This window comes from Peromyscus maniculatus, chromosome 4 (assembly GCF_049852395.1).
Source record: "Peromyscus maniculatus bairdii isolate BWxNUB_F1_BW_parent chromosome 4, HU_Pman_BW_mat_3.1, whole genome shotgun sequence".
Taxonomy (NCBI): Eukaryota; Metazoa; Chordata; class Mammalia; order Rodentia; family Cricetidae; genus Peromyscus; species Peromyscus maniculatus.
Genome location: NC_134855.1, coordinates 65,985,260 through 65,998,611, shown reverse-complemented (window position 1 = coordinate 65,998,611; position 13,352 = coordinate 65,985,260). Strand labels below are relative to the sequence as shown.

General features: G+C 38.5%; 1 pseudogene; it reads left to right on the top strand.

Moving 5' to 3' along the window:
- Positions 1–12,191: 12,191 nt before the first annotated feature.
- On the top strand, positions 12,192–13,102 carry LOC102925472 (olfactory receptor 4C15-like; annotated as a pseudogene).
- Positions 13,103–13,352: the final 250 nt, after the last annotated feature.

Here is a 13,352-nt window from a genome sequence, read left to right as displayed (position 1 = left end):
CTGTGCATTTGAGTTGGTATTCTTCTCCTTCTTTTATTCCTATTATTCTTAGGTTTTTGTATTTTCATGGTGTCCCAAATTTCCTGGACATTTTGGGTCATGGCTTTGTTGGCTTTAGTGTTTTCTTTGACTGATAGATCTATTTCTTCTGTCGTATCTTCAACCCCAGAGATCTACTCTTCCATCTCTTGCATTCTGTTGGTTATACTTACATCTGTTGTTCCTGTTCATTTATACAGATTTTCCTCTTCCAGCATTCCTTCAGTTTGTGTCTTCTTTATTGTCTCAATTTCAGTTTTCAAATCTTGAACTGTTTCCCTCATTTTTTTAAATTGCTTTATATTGACTTTCTTTAAGGGATTTATTGATTTCTTCCCATTTTTTTTGTTTTACTTTTCCTCGAATTCCTTAAGGGAATTTTTTATTTTCTCTTTAAAGATCTCTATCATCTTCTTCAGGTCATTTTTAAGGTCAATTTCTTCCATTTCTTCTGTGTTGGGATGTTCAGGTTTTGCTGATGTAGGTTCTGATGGAGCCATATTGGTTTTTATGTTGTTGACTGTATTTTTACACTGGCATCTACCCATCTCTTTCTCTACTTGTTTCAAGTGGTGTCTATGTCTGAGGGAGCCTCTCTTGCTCTGAATCTTGGTCTGCAATCCTCTCAGTCCTCATCCAGAATGGGTCTCAGCTGAACTGCTGCTGTTAGAAGCCTGAATTCTTAACCAGCTAAAAGCTTCTAGTTTCTGGTCCTCCTGCCTTACATATCTTTCTGCTTTCAGCCATCACTCCCTGGGAATAAAGGCTCACTTTCTGGGATTAAAGGTGTGTGTCACCATGCCTGGCTGTTTCCAATGTGGCCTTGAACTCACAGAGATACAGAGGGATTTCTGCCTCTGGAATGCTAGGATTAAAGGTGTGAGTGCCATCATTTTCTAGCCTCTGTATCTAGTGGCTGTTCTGTGCCCTGACCCCAGATAAGTTTATTAGGGTGCACAATATTTTGGGGAACACAATACCACCACAGTTTTTATGTTGTTGACTGTCTATTTGCACTGGCATCTACCCATCTCTTTCTCCACTTGGTGCAAGCAGTGTCTGTGTCTGAGGGAGCCTCTCTTGGGCTGATCCATACTCTTGGTCCAGTGGGAGCTCTTGGTCTAATTGGTGCTGATGGACTCTTTGTCTCAAGAGCAGCTTTTAGTCCAATTGGTCCTCGTGGGCTTTGTCTAAGGAAGTAGCTGCAATGGTATGTGGGTGGATTAGTAAGGGTGTGGCTTGTGGGTTACAAAGTCTTGTGGGCGATGGTGGTAGTCTGACCTCTCTGCAGTAGGTCTTCCTGTGGACTAATTTGAAACTGGAATTGTAATGGTGTAGGGGTGCATGGTTGTGCTCCTGGGCCCAAAGCCTAGGGGCTGTTGTGTTCAGGTATGAGGATAAAGACTCATCTCTTAGACCAATTGGGTGCTAGCAGGCTTTGTCTCAGGTAACAGTTGCGGTCTCAGAGGGTGGGTGGGATTTGGGGGAGGTGAGGTTTGTGGATTACAAGGTCTGATGGGGGATGGTGGTAGTCTGACCTGTCTGCAGGAGGTCTGCCTGCTAACTGTCTTGTAACTGAGACTGCAATGGGTGGTGGTGTAGGGGCGCAGGGCTATGTCCCTGGGCCCAAAGCCTAGGGGCTGGTGTGTTCGGGTATGTGGATAAAGACTCACCCATTGGTCCAATTGGGTGCTGGCAGGCTGTGTCTCAGAAACAGTTGCAGTCTTGGAGGGTGGGTGGGGGTTTCTCTCACTTCTTAACTGTGTTTTGATATTTAAAATTTTCAGTAATTTTAGCACTCTTTCTTACACTCTCTTTCCTAAGGCATTTTCACACATTGTTGTTATATTGGTATTCAGTACGTTTCTAACAGAAATAACAGATAACTAAGAAAAGCAGGTTGAAAATACCAAGAGTGGCTTAAAATGATAGTCATGGATACAGAAATGTTAGTTTCTGTTTGCTGACCATTACCTAATAAATGTTACCTGAAACGGGATATAATTCATGTTATGTGTTTATTTTGTATTGTGATGCAGGAATAAAATTTAAATAAAAGAAAGTAAATGTTGTGTCTTGAATTTATTTATTATAGAACTGCTGTTTTTGAGGACTAGTATTCATAGGTTTTTTTGTTGTTGTTGTTACTGTTGCTGTTGTTGTTTTTAATGAATCACTAGAGTTCTGCATTTCCTGTGGTGTGTTAATAGAACAGAAGTACATGAAACATTGTGTTAAAACTGTTTCATGTTTGAGGAATCCCTGATGGTGGGATCAGGATCTATCCCTGGTTCATGAGCTGGCTTTTGGGAGCCTATTACCTATGGTGGGATGCTTTGCTCAACCTTGATGTGGGGGAGGGGCTTGGTCCTGCCTCTATTGAATGTACCAGGCTTTGCTGACTTCCCATGGGAGCCCTTGCCCTTTTGGAGGAGGGGATGGAGGGTGAGTGGGGGCGGCAGAGCAGTGGGGATGAGGTATGAGAGGGGGATCTGTGATTGTTATGTAAAATGAATAATTTTTTTTTCTTAAGTTAAAAAAAAACTGTTTAATGTACCAAACTGTTTAGGATGCTCCCTTTCTGAGTAGGTTCTAATATACAAGTGCAAGCTTTCCCTCAAATGTGCACATAATGCTCTGTCCCCTCATATTAAACATGCTTTAATATTATCAGCCAAATATGTGAAAGGAGAAAATTTCTTTCACTCTCTAGAATCGCTATTTACTGTTTTGAAATTAAAGCTCAAGCTTGGTGTACTGACTTGTGTCTTCAGGTCAACCATCCAGAATGCGGAGTGTTGAAATTCATGCAAGTATCAGGCTAGCATGGTCCATAAAATGAGAAAGTTCTCACAAATCAAGAGAGCTATGGATTGTTGAGAACAGTCTTGCAATAGGAGGAAAGAGTGAGACACTCTCACTAAATTCAGGAATAAGACAAGAATGTCTACTCTGTCTATTGATGTTCAATATAGTTAGGTAACAAGTAAATACTATGATGGTCAGTGTGGAAAGTTGACTGGACAGGATTTAGAACCATCAAGTTGCTAAGCCTCCAGATACACATGTGAGGAAATTTTTCGTTAGACTCTGGGCATTCCGGTGAGGATTTATCTGTGTTAGGTTTATCTTGATTTGTTGACATGGCAGTCATCTGAAAACTGGGCAGCACTGCTGAAAATATATTTCATCCATTTTAAGATAATTTCATACATATACATAATGTATTTTAACCATATCCATTTCTCGTCTTAGAGCCTCACACAGAGAAAATAAATATTTAAAAACTTCTCCTTAATATTTTTTACATAGCCTAATTTTGAATATCACAAATAAAACACTATAGAAAGTTCTAGGATATCACTCCCTGAGTTTCATTTTGTAATTTCACACCTTTTTACCATCTATATATTTGTCTATACAGTGAAATATAGTTACACAATTGCCTCATCTCAATAGTAAATTTTATTTATGTTAAGACTGAGTATCAGTTATTATTCTTCATAAGTTGTGTAGTTCAATTCAGACTACACCTTGTGTTTAAGTCAATTATCTCCTAAATGATATTATCATGAACTCTATGATCATAAATCATGACTGCAATATTCCTTCCATTGTGACTGTTTTATATTTTAGAAATTTCTGTAATGCAGAAATGGTGGTGTCATTAGTTAAGAGCTACTGAGCATCTTAAATAGAACTAAAAGATAAAGATTTAGTTAATATCTACATTTGGTGGTTTTATTCCCTTGGAACCTCTTACCTAATTTGATTTCCTTTTATCCATTTTAAACAATACTTATCCACAAATCCAGCCATACAGAAAGCTGCCTGGAATAGAAATGCCTGCGAGTGAGTATGGGGACTAAACCACTACACAGATGATTATTGAGAATGTCAGCATGCATTGCCTGCTGAAACCATCATATTTTACTGCAATCAATGAGATAAAACAGTTTACTTTGAAAAAAAAAAAGAAGAACAAAATTACTTATGAGCTCTGGCTATGCAAATGTAATACTCAAAACTAAAATTATCTTCTCAGTTATGTCTCATTTTTAGGGAAAAACTTATTTTTAATACTTAATTTCTCCTATTGTATTTATTATTTCATCATCACTTTTATGTGATTTTCATAAAAGATTTTATAATCAAAATCTAAGACTTACAGAATTTTAGAGTCATAAAGTAACCTGATCTATGCCATAGGAAATGGCATGGATCTGGATCTGAATATGAATCTTAAGAATCTAGAGTGTTTTCCTTTTTATATCTAAGTATCATCATTGTAAGAATTGCTGAGTTTCATTAAGATATTTTCATGCATGTGTAGCATGCCCTAGGCTTTGCTTATTCATTGCACTTGTCTGTACTTATTGCTTTTTCACTGAATGATAACAGGTAAATTAACTTATTGGTCATTTTTATCACTGTCTGAGCCAATCACTAGTAAGATTTCTTTTTATCCTGCCATTTCCTTGAATTTAGCTCATGAGTGGATACAGAGTTCATATTACAGATGCTAAAGCTAGACTATTTGTGTAGTATTTATGGAAGGGCTGTCTATGAATAAAGCAGCTGCACCTTCAAGTTAATAAACTTCCCTTATTATGGTAAGAAAACATTACCATGAGGGATATTTTAACATTTTCAGTTTGACCCTCTGATAACACTTAGAGATGAGCATGTTTTACAGTAAATTCATATAAATTTTAAATCATGTTTTATAGAATAGTAATTTCTCAAACAAGTTAACATTGTATAGTTAATTAATTAATCAATTCTCAGCAACAACATGGTAGCTCACAACCACCTATAGTGGGATCTGATGTCCTCTTCTGGAACAAATTTGCACATGCAGGAAGCATACTCATACATAAAATAAATTAATTAATTAATCCTCAAGACTAGATCTCATCCCTGGGCACCAGCCACTCCGGGGAAGACATGCCCAAGTTGGCCCCAGGTTCTGGCCACCACACCCATCATCGCCTGAGACCCCAGCCACTTCCTGAGAATTAGAGACCGGCCCCCAGCTCCCATCCTGTCCTGACTTCCCATCTGGACAAGAGCTCCCATCCGGCCCTAAACTTACCACCTGGACAAGAGAGCTCCCATCTGGACAAGAGAGAGAGAGACTTCCTGAATCTGTTAGCTCTGTCTGGACCAAGTGCACTGATAAGACCAAGAATTAACCACAAGGAGATGGGCAGACATCAAGGCAGAAGTACATACAACAAAATGAAGAGCAATACAGCATCACCAGAACCTAGACCTCCTCCAACATCTAGAACTGAACATCAAAAATTGGAAGAAGAAGAAGAAGAAGAAGAAGAAGAAGAAGAAGAAGAAGAAGAAGAAGAAGAAGAAGAAGATCATGAAGAAGGTAGACGCTTATATAGAGGAAAAGACAAAAAAAATGGGAAGAATGCTATAAAAAACTAGAGAAAAGGACAAATAAAGTGAAAGAAAACAATAAAGCCCTGGAAGAAAACAATAAAGCCCTGAAAGAAAATCATGAAAAAGCAATGAAACAGATGAAGGAAACAGTCCAAGACTGGAAAAGGGAAATAGATAAAATGAAGAAGACACAAACAGAGGGAATGCTGAAAATAGAAAATCTGAGTAAAAGATTGGGAACATCAGATGCAAGTATAGCCAACAGAATGCAAGAGAAGGAAGAGAGGATCTCTGGCATTGAAGATATGGTAGAAGAAATAGATTCATCAGTCAAAGAAAACACAAAGCTAACAAAGTCATGAACCAAAATGTCCAAGAAATTTGGGACACCATGAAAAGACCAAACCTACTAATAATAGGGATAGAGGAAGGAGAAGAATACCAACTCAAAGGCACAGAAAATATATCTAACATGATCATAGAAAAAAACTTTCCCAACTTAAAGAAGGAAATGCCTATGAAGATATAAGAAGCCTATAGAACACCAGACTAGACCCCCCCAAAATTCTCTTTGACACATAATAATTAAACAACTAAACGTACAGAATAAAGAAAAAAACATTAAGAGCAGCAAAGGAAAAAGGCCAAGTGACTTATAAAGGCAAACCCATCAGAATAACACCTGATTTCTCAATGGAGACTTTGAAAGCCAGAAGGACCTGGACAGATGTAATGCAGACCCTAAGAGACCATGGATGCCAGTCTAGACTAATATCCCAGTAAAACTTTCAGTCCTCATAGATGGAATGAACAAGACATTCCCAGACAAAGCCAGATTTAAACAATACTTATCCACAAACCCAGCCATACAGAAAGCACTAGAAGGAAAATTCCAACCAAAGGAAGTCAGATACACCCTTGAAAATATAGGCAATAGATAATTCCACAGCAGTAAATCCCAAAGAAGAAAAGTACACACACACTACCACCAAAATAAAACAGTAATGAGCAATCACTGGTCATTAATATCCCTTAATATCAATGGACTTAATTCACCTATAAAAAGACATAGGCTTACAGAACGGATACAAAAGCAGGACCCATCTTTCTGCTGCATACAAGAAACACACCTCAAATTAAAGACAGACAATACCTAAGAATAAAAGGCTGGGAAAAGATTTTCCAATCAAATGGTCCTAAGAAACAAGCGGGTGTAGCCATCCTGATATCCAGCAAAATAGACTTCAAACTAAAATCAATCAAAAGAGATCAAGAAGGGCATTACATACTCATCACAGGAAAGATCCACCAAGATGAAGTTTCAATTCTGAACATTTATGCCCCAAACACAAGGGCACCCACATATGTAAAAGAAACATTACTAAAGCTTAAACCACATATAAAACCCCACACATTAATAGTGGGAGACTTCAACACCCCAATTTCACCACTGGACAGACCTCCCAAATCGAAACAACAGAGAAATAAAGGACTTTACTCATGTCATGACTCAAATCACTTAATCGTTATCTACAGAACATTCCATCCTAACAAAAAAGGACATAACTTCTCAGCACCCCATGGAACCGTCTCTAAAATCAACCACATACTTGGCCACAAAGCAAATCTCAACAGATATAAAACAATTGGAATAACCTCCTGTGTTCTCTCAGACCACCATGGTTTTTAAGTTAGATTTCAACAAGAAAAAAAAAAAAACTACAGAAAACTTACAATCTCATGGAAACTGGATAATGCTCAAGTGAATCACCAATGGGTTAAGGAAGAAATAAAGAAAGAAATTAAAGACTTCCTAGAGATCAAAGAAAATGAAGACACCACATACCCAAACCTATAGGACACCATGAAAGCAGTGTTAAGAGGGAAATTCATAGCACTAAATGCTCACATAAAAAAGATGGAGAAATCTCACACTAGTGACTTAACAGCACACATGAAAGCTCTAGAACAAGAAGAAGCAAAGTCTCCCAGGAAGAATAGACGCCAGGAAATTATCAAAGTGAGAGGTGAAATTAATAAAATAAAAACTAAGAGAACAATACAAAAAATTAATGAAACAAAGAATTGGTTCTTTGAGAAAATCAACAAGATAGACAAGCCCTTATCAAAATTAACCAAAAGATAGAGAGAGAATCCAAATCAACAAAATCAGAAATGAAAAGGGGGACATCATAACAGACGTTGAGGAAATCCAGAGAATCCAGATCATACTTCAAAAAATTCTACTCCACAAAACTGGAAAATCTAAAAGAAATGGATAATTTTCTGGATAGCTACCACATACCAAAGTTAAATCAAGACCAGATAAACAATTTTAATAAAAATAGTCCAATAACCCCTAAGGGAATAGAAATAATCATTAAAAGTCTCCCAACTAAAAAAAGCCCAGGACCAGATGGTTTCAGCACAGAATTCTACAAGATCTTCAAAGAAGAGTTAATACCAATACTCTCTAAATTGTTCCACACAATAGAAATAAAAAGAACATTACCAAATTCCTTCTATGAGGCTACAATTACCCTGATTCCTAAACCAAACAAGGATACAACAAAGAAAGAGAACTACAGACAATTCACCCTCATGAACATTGATACTAAAATACTGTCAAACAGACTCCAAGAACCATAATCAAGTAGGCTTCATCCCAGGGATACAAGGGTATTTCAGCATATGAAAGTCCGTCAATGTAATACAGCATATAAACAAACTCAAAGAAAAAAACCACATGATCATCTCACTAGATGCTGAAAAGGCATTTGACAAAATCCAACACCCCTCATGATAAAGGTCTTGGAGCAATCAGGAATACAGGGAACATACCTAAACATAATAAAGGCAATTTACAGCAAGCCAACAGCCAACATCAAATTAAATGGAGAGAAACTCAAAGCAATTCCACTAAAATCAGGAATGAGCTATGGCTATCTGCTCTCCCCATACTTATTCAATATAGGACTTGATGTTCTAGCCAGAGTAAAAAGACAACATACGGAGATTAAGGAGATACAAATTGGAAAGGAAGAAGTCAAGCTTTCCCTATTTGCAGATGACATGATAGTATACTTGAGTGACCACAAAGATTCCACCAAGGAAAGTATACAGGTTATAAACACCTTCAGTAACATAGCAGGATACAAGATCAACTCAAAAAATCAGTAGCTCTCCTATATACAATTGACAAACAGGCTGAGAAGGAAATCAGACATACATCACCATTTACAATATCCACAAATGATATAAAATGTCTTGGGAACAATGAAGGGCGACAGTCGAGGGAAAGAGTGGGAGATCCTAGCTGGATCAAGAAAAGAGAGGGAGAACAAGGAATAGGAGACCATGGTAAATGAAGACCACATGAGAAGGTGAGAAGGGGAGGAAGCAGAGAGCTAGGGAGGCCCACGGAGATCCACAAAGATACCCCCTCAAAAGACTGCTGGCAATGGTCGCGAGACGGCAGGAACTGACCTACTCTGGTGATGGGATGGCCAGACACCCAAATAGTGGTGCCATAAACCCCATCCAAGGACTGAGGAATCTGAAGGCAGACATCCACGGCTGGGCCCCTGGTGGAGCACTGGGAGTCTAATTAGTGAGTAAGAAGAGGATTTACATGAGCGAGAATTGTTGAAGCCAAGGTTGGATAAAGCACCGGGACAAATAACCAAATGAATGGAAGCACAGGATCTATGAACCAAAGGCTGAGGGGCCCCCAACTGGATCAGGCCACCTGAACGGGTGAGACAGTCAGTTGGCTTGATCTGTTTGGGAGGCAGCTGTGCATTGGTGCCAGGTCCTGGACTCGTTGCATGAGTTGGCTGTTTGAATCCTGGGACTTATGCAGGGACACTTGGCTCGGTCTGGGAGGGGGGAATGGACCTGCCTGGACTGAGTCTACCAGGTCAACCCCGGTCCTCGGGGGAGACCTTGATCTGGAGGAGGTGGGAATGGGGGGTGGGCTGGGGGGAGGGGTGGGCGAGAGGGGGAGAACAGGGGATTCTGTGGCTATTATGTTGAACTGAATGGTGTTGTAAAATAATAATAATAATAATAATAATAATAAAAAAAAATGAAAAAAAAAATGTCTTGGGGTAAAACTAACCAAGCAAGTGAAGGACCTTTATGACTAGAACTTTAAGTCTCTGAACAAAGAAATTAAGAAGATGTCAGAAAATGGAAAGATCTCTCATGCTCATGGATAGGCAGGATTAACAGAGTAAAAATGGTAATTTTACCAAAAGCAATCTACAGATTCAATACAATCCCCATAAAAATACCAACACAATTCTTCACAGACCTGGAAAGAATAATACTCAACTTCATATGGGATAAAAAGCTCAGGATAGCCAAAAGAATCCTGTACAATAAAACAACCTCCGGAGGCATCATGATCCCTGACTTCAAGCTCTACTATAGATCTACAATAATAAAAACAGCTTGATATTGACATAAAAACTGACATGTGGACCAATATCGAATTGAAGACCCTGAAATAATCTGCACACATATGAACATATAATTTTTGACAAAGAAGCCAAAAGTGTACAATGGAAAAAAGAAAGCATCTTCAACAAATGGTGCTGGCAAAACTGGATATCAAGGTATAGAAGGCTGCAAATAGATCCATATTTTTCACCGTGCACAAAACTTAAGTCCAAGTGGATCAAAGACCTCAACATAAATCCAGCTACTCTGAACCTTCTAGAAGAGAAAGTAGGAAGGAGTCTTGAACGTATTGGCATAGGAGATCACTTCCTAAATATAACACCAGTAGCACAGACACTGAGCGAAACAATCAATCAATGGGACCTCTTGAAACTGAGAAGCTTTTGTAGAGCAAAGGATATGGTCAACAAGGCAAAGTGACAGCCTAAAGAATGGGAAATGGTCTTCACCAACCCCACATCTGACAGAGGACTGATATCAAGAATATATAAGGAACTCAAGAAATTAGACATCAAAATGCCCAACAGTCCGATTAAGAAATGGGCTATAGAACTAAATAGAGAATTCCCAACAGAGGAAACTCAAATGGCTGAAAGACATTTAAGGAATTGCTCAACATCCCTAATTATCAGGGAAATGCAAATCAAATCAACTCTGAGATACCACCTTACACCTGTCAGAATGGCTAAGATCAAAAACACTGAAGACACCTTATGCTGGAGAGGATGTGGAACTAGAGGAATTCTCCTCCACTGCTGGCAGGAATGCAAGTTTGTACAACCACTTTGGAAATCAATATGGCACTTTCTTAGAAAATTGGGAATCAATCTCCCCCAAGATCCAGCTGTACCACTCTTGGGCATATACCCAAGGAATGCTCAATCATACCACAAGAACACATGCTCATCTACATTCATATCAGCATTGTTTGTAAAAGCCAGAACCTGCAAACAACCTAGATGCCCTTCAACTGAAAAATGGATAAATAAAATGTGGTACATATACACAATGGAATACTACTCAGCAGAGAAAAACAATGACATCATGAGGCAAAGGGATGGATGTAGAAAAAAATCTTCTTGAGTCAGGTAACCTAGACTCAGAAATACAAATAAGGTATGTACTCACTCATAGGAGGATACTAGATGTGGAACAAGGATGACTGGAGTGCTACTCACAACACCAGGGAGGCTATCTGGAAAACAGGTTTATATGAGCAAGAATTTTTGAGACCAAGTTTGGATGAAGCACATGGACAAATAGCCAAATGAATGGAAACACATGAACTATGAACCAATGGCTGAGGGGTCCCCAACTGGATCAGGCCCTCTGAATGGGTAAGACAGTTGATTGGCTTGATCTGTTTGGGAGGCATCCAGGCAGTTGGACTGGGTCCTGTGCTCATTGCATGAGTTGGCTGTTTGAAACCTGGGGCTTATGCAGGGATGCTTGGCTCAGCCTGGGAGGAGGGTACTGGACCTGCCTGGACTGAGTCTACCAGGTTGATCTCAATCCTTGGAGGAGTCTTTGCCATGGAGGAGATGGGAATGGGGGTTGAATGGAGGGAAGGGGAGGGTTGCGGGAGGAGGGAGAAAAAGGGAATCCATGGCTGATATGTAAAATTAAGTTATATTGTAAAATAAATAAATAAATAAATAAATAAATAAATAAATAAATAAATAAATAAATAAATAATAGCATTTGCTTACCCTAAAGAAAAAAATTAATCCTCAAGAGTCTAAATTATATTTAACAAGTTAATTATTTTCAGCTATGTGTTTTTGTAAATTTTCATATGTAAGTGACTTGTCCATTACCCTCTGAATCTGCGGTTACTTTGATTTATGAATATGCTTCATCCACATAAACAATATAAAAAGATGTTTTAATGTTTATAGAGAGAAGTCTAATAGAACAGTACAATAACATTCTCACTAGGAAAAAACCTACATACTCTATTGATTCTATGAAATTGAAGATAGTTTTGCAAAAATTTGCTGATTGAAATATGGAGTCCAGAGAGATGGCCCAGAGGTTAAGAGCACTGGTTTCTCTTCCAGAGGTCCTGAGTTCAATTCCCAGCAACCACATGGTGGTTCACAACCACCTACAGTGGTATCTGTTGCCCTCTTCTGGCACAAAGTTGTATATGCAGATAGAATACTCATACATCAAATAAATAAATAATTCTTAAAAAAAAGAAATATAATTTTTATGATATATTTATATCACGATACAGATTATACAGATTTACATGAACATACTTTGTCTCTATCTTCCTCTTCAGAATGTCACAAAACCAGAGGTCTATCAATGAGTTTGAATTCCTAAGGCTTTCTCACAACCCAAAGATTGAAAAAATACTGTTTCTTGTGTTTTACTTGGTCTACCTAACAACAATTGGTGGCAACATGATAATTGTGGCAACCATTATTTAGAGCCCTGCACTGCTGGTGTCCCCCACATACTTCTTTCGATATTCCTGTCCACACTGGATGTGTGCACTTCTACTACTGTCACACCAAAGATGGTTGTAGACTTCTTCTATGAGAGGAAGAGCATCTCCTTTGAATGTGGCATGACACAACTGTTTGCTGTCCACTTCTTCACTGATGTGGAGGTAAATTTCCTGGCAGATATGGCCTATGAGTGCTATGTAGCCATTTACAATCCCCTTCCCACCGCTCTTCCGTCATGACCTGAAGACTCTGTGGTATTTTGGTGAGGGTAGCCTGGGCAGGGGATTCTTGCTTTCTATTACACAAATTATCTTTACTTAGAAGCTACCCCTCTGGGAACCCAATATTATTAATTATTATATTCATGACTTATTCCCACTACTGAATCTTGCCTGCATTGACAGACACACTTTTTGTCATTGCTATATTTGCAAATAGTGGATCTGCCTACATCATTATCTTCTCCTTATTGCTAGTCTCCTATGGTGTTGCCTTATTCTCTCTGAGAGCCCACATCTATGAAGGGCAGCATAAAGTTCTCTCTAACTGTGGATGTCATATTATGGTTGTGGTTTTGTTGCTCAGTCTTGTGAAATGCATTTTCAAAAATAAGGATGAAGAATGCAATCAGGGAAATGTGGAGGAGATTGATAGTTGTTTTTTACAATTATAAAAATATTACATATACTTTGCTGAGGAGATTGATCAATGGGTATGAGTACTTGTTAATCCATTGCTAGGATATGAGTGGGAATTTTCAGAACCCATCAGAACAGCCATGTCAGTACATGCTCACAAAATTGAAACAAATGGATTAGATGGGCTCGCCAGACTGTTAATCAGTTCTAACAACAGTTGGTTCAAGATATAGTGGATACCTTGGCACAGGCAATGATGTTTACTGTCATAGATAGTCATAGTCAGTACCCTCTTTTGACTCTATGTTTACATGCATAGAGACAAATAGTATCCAGTCCTCATGTATACACA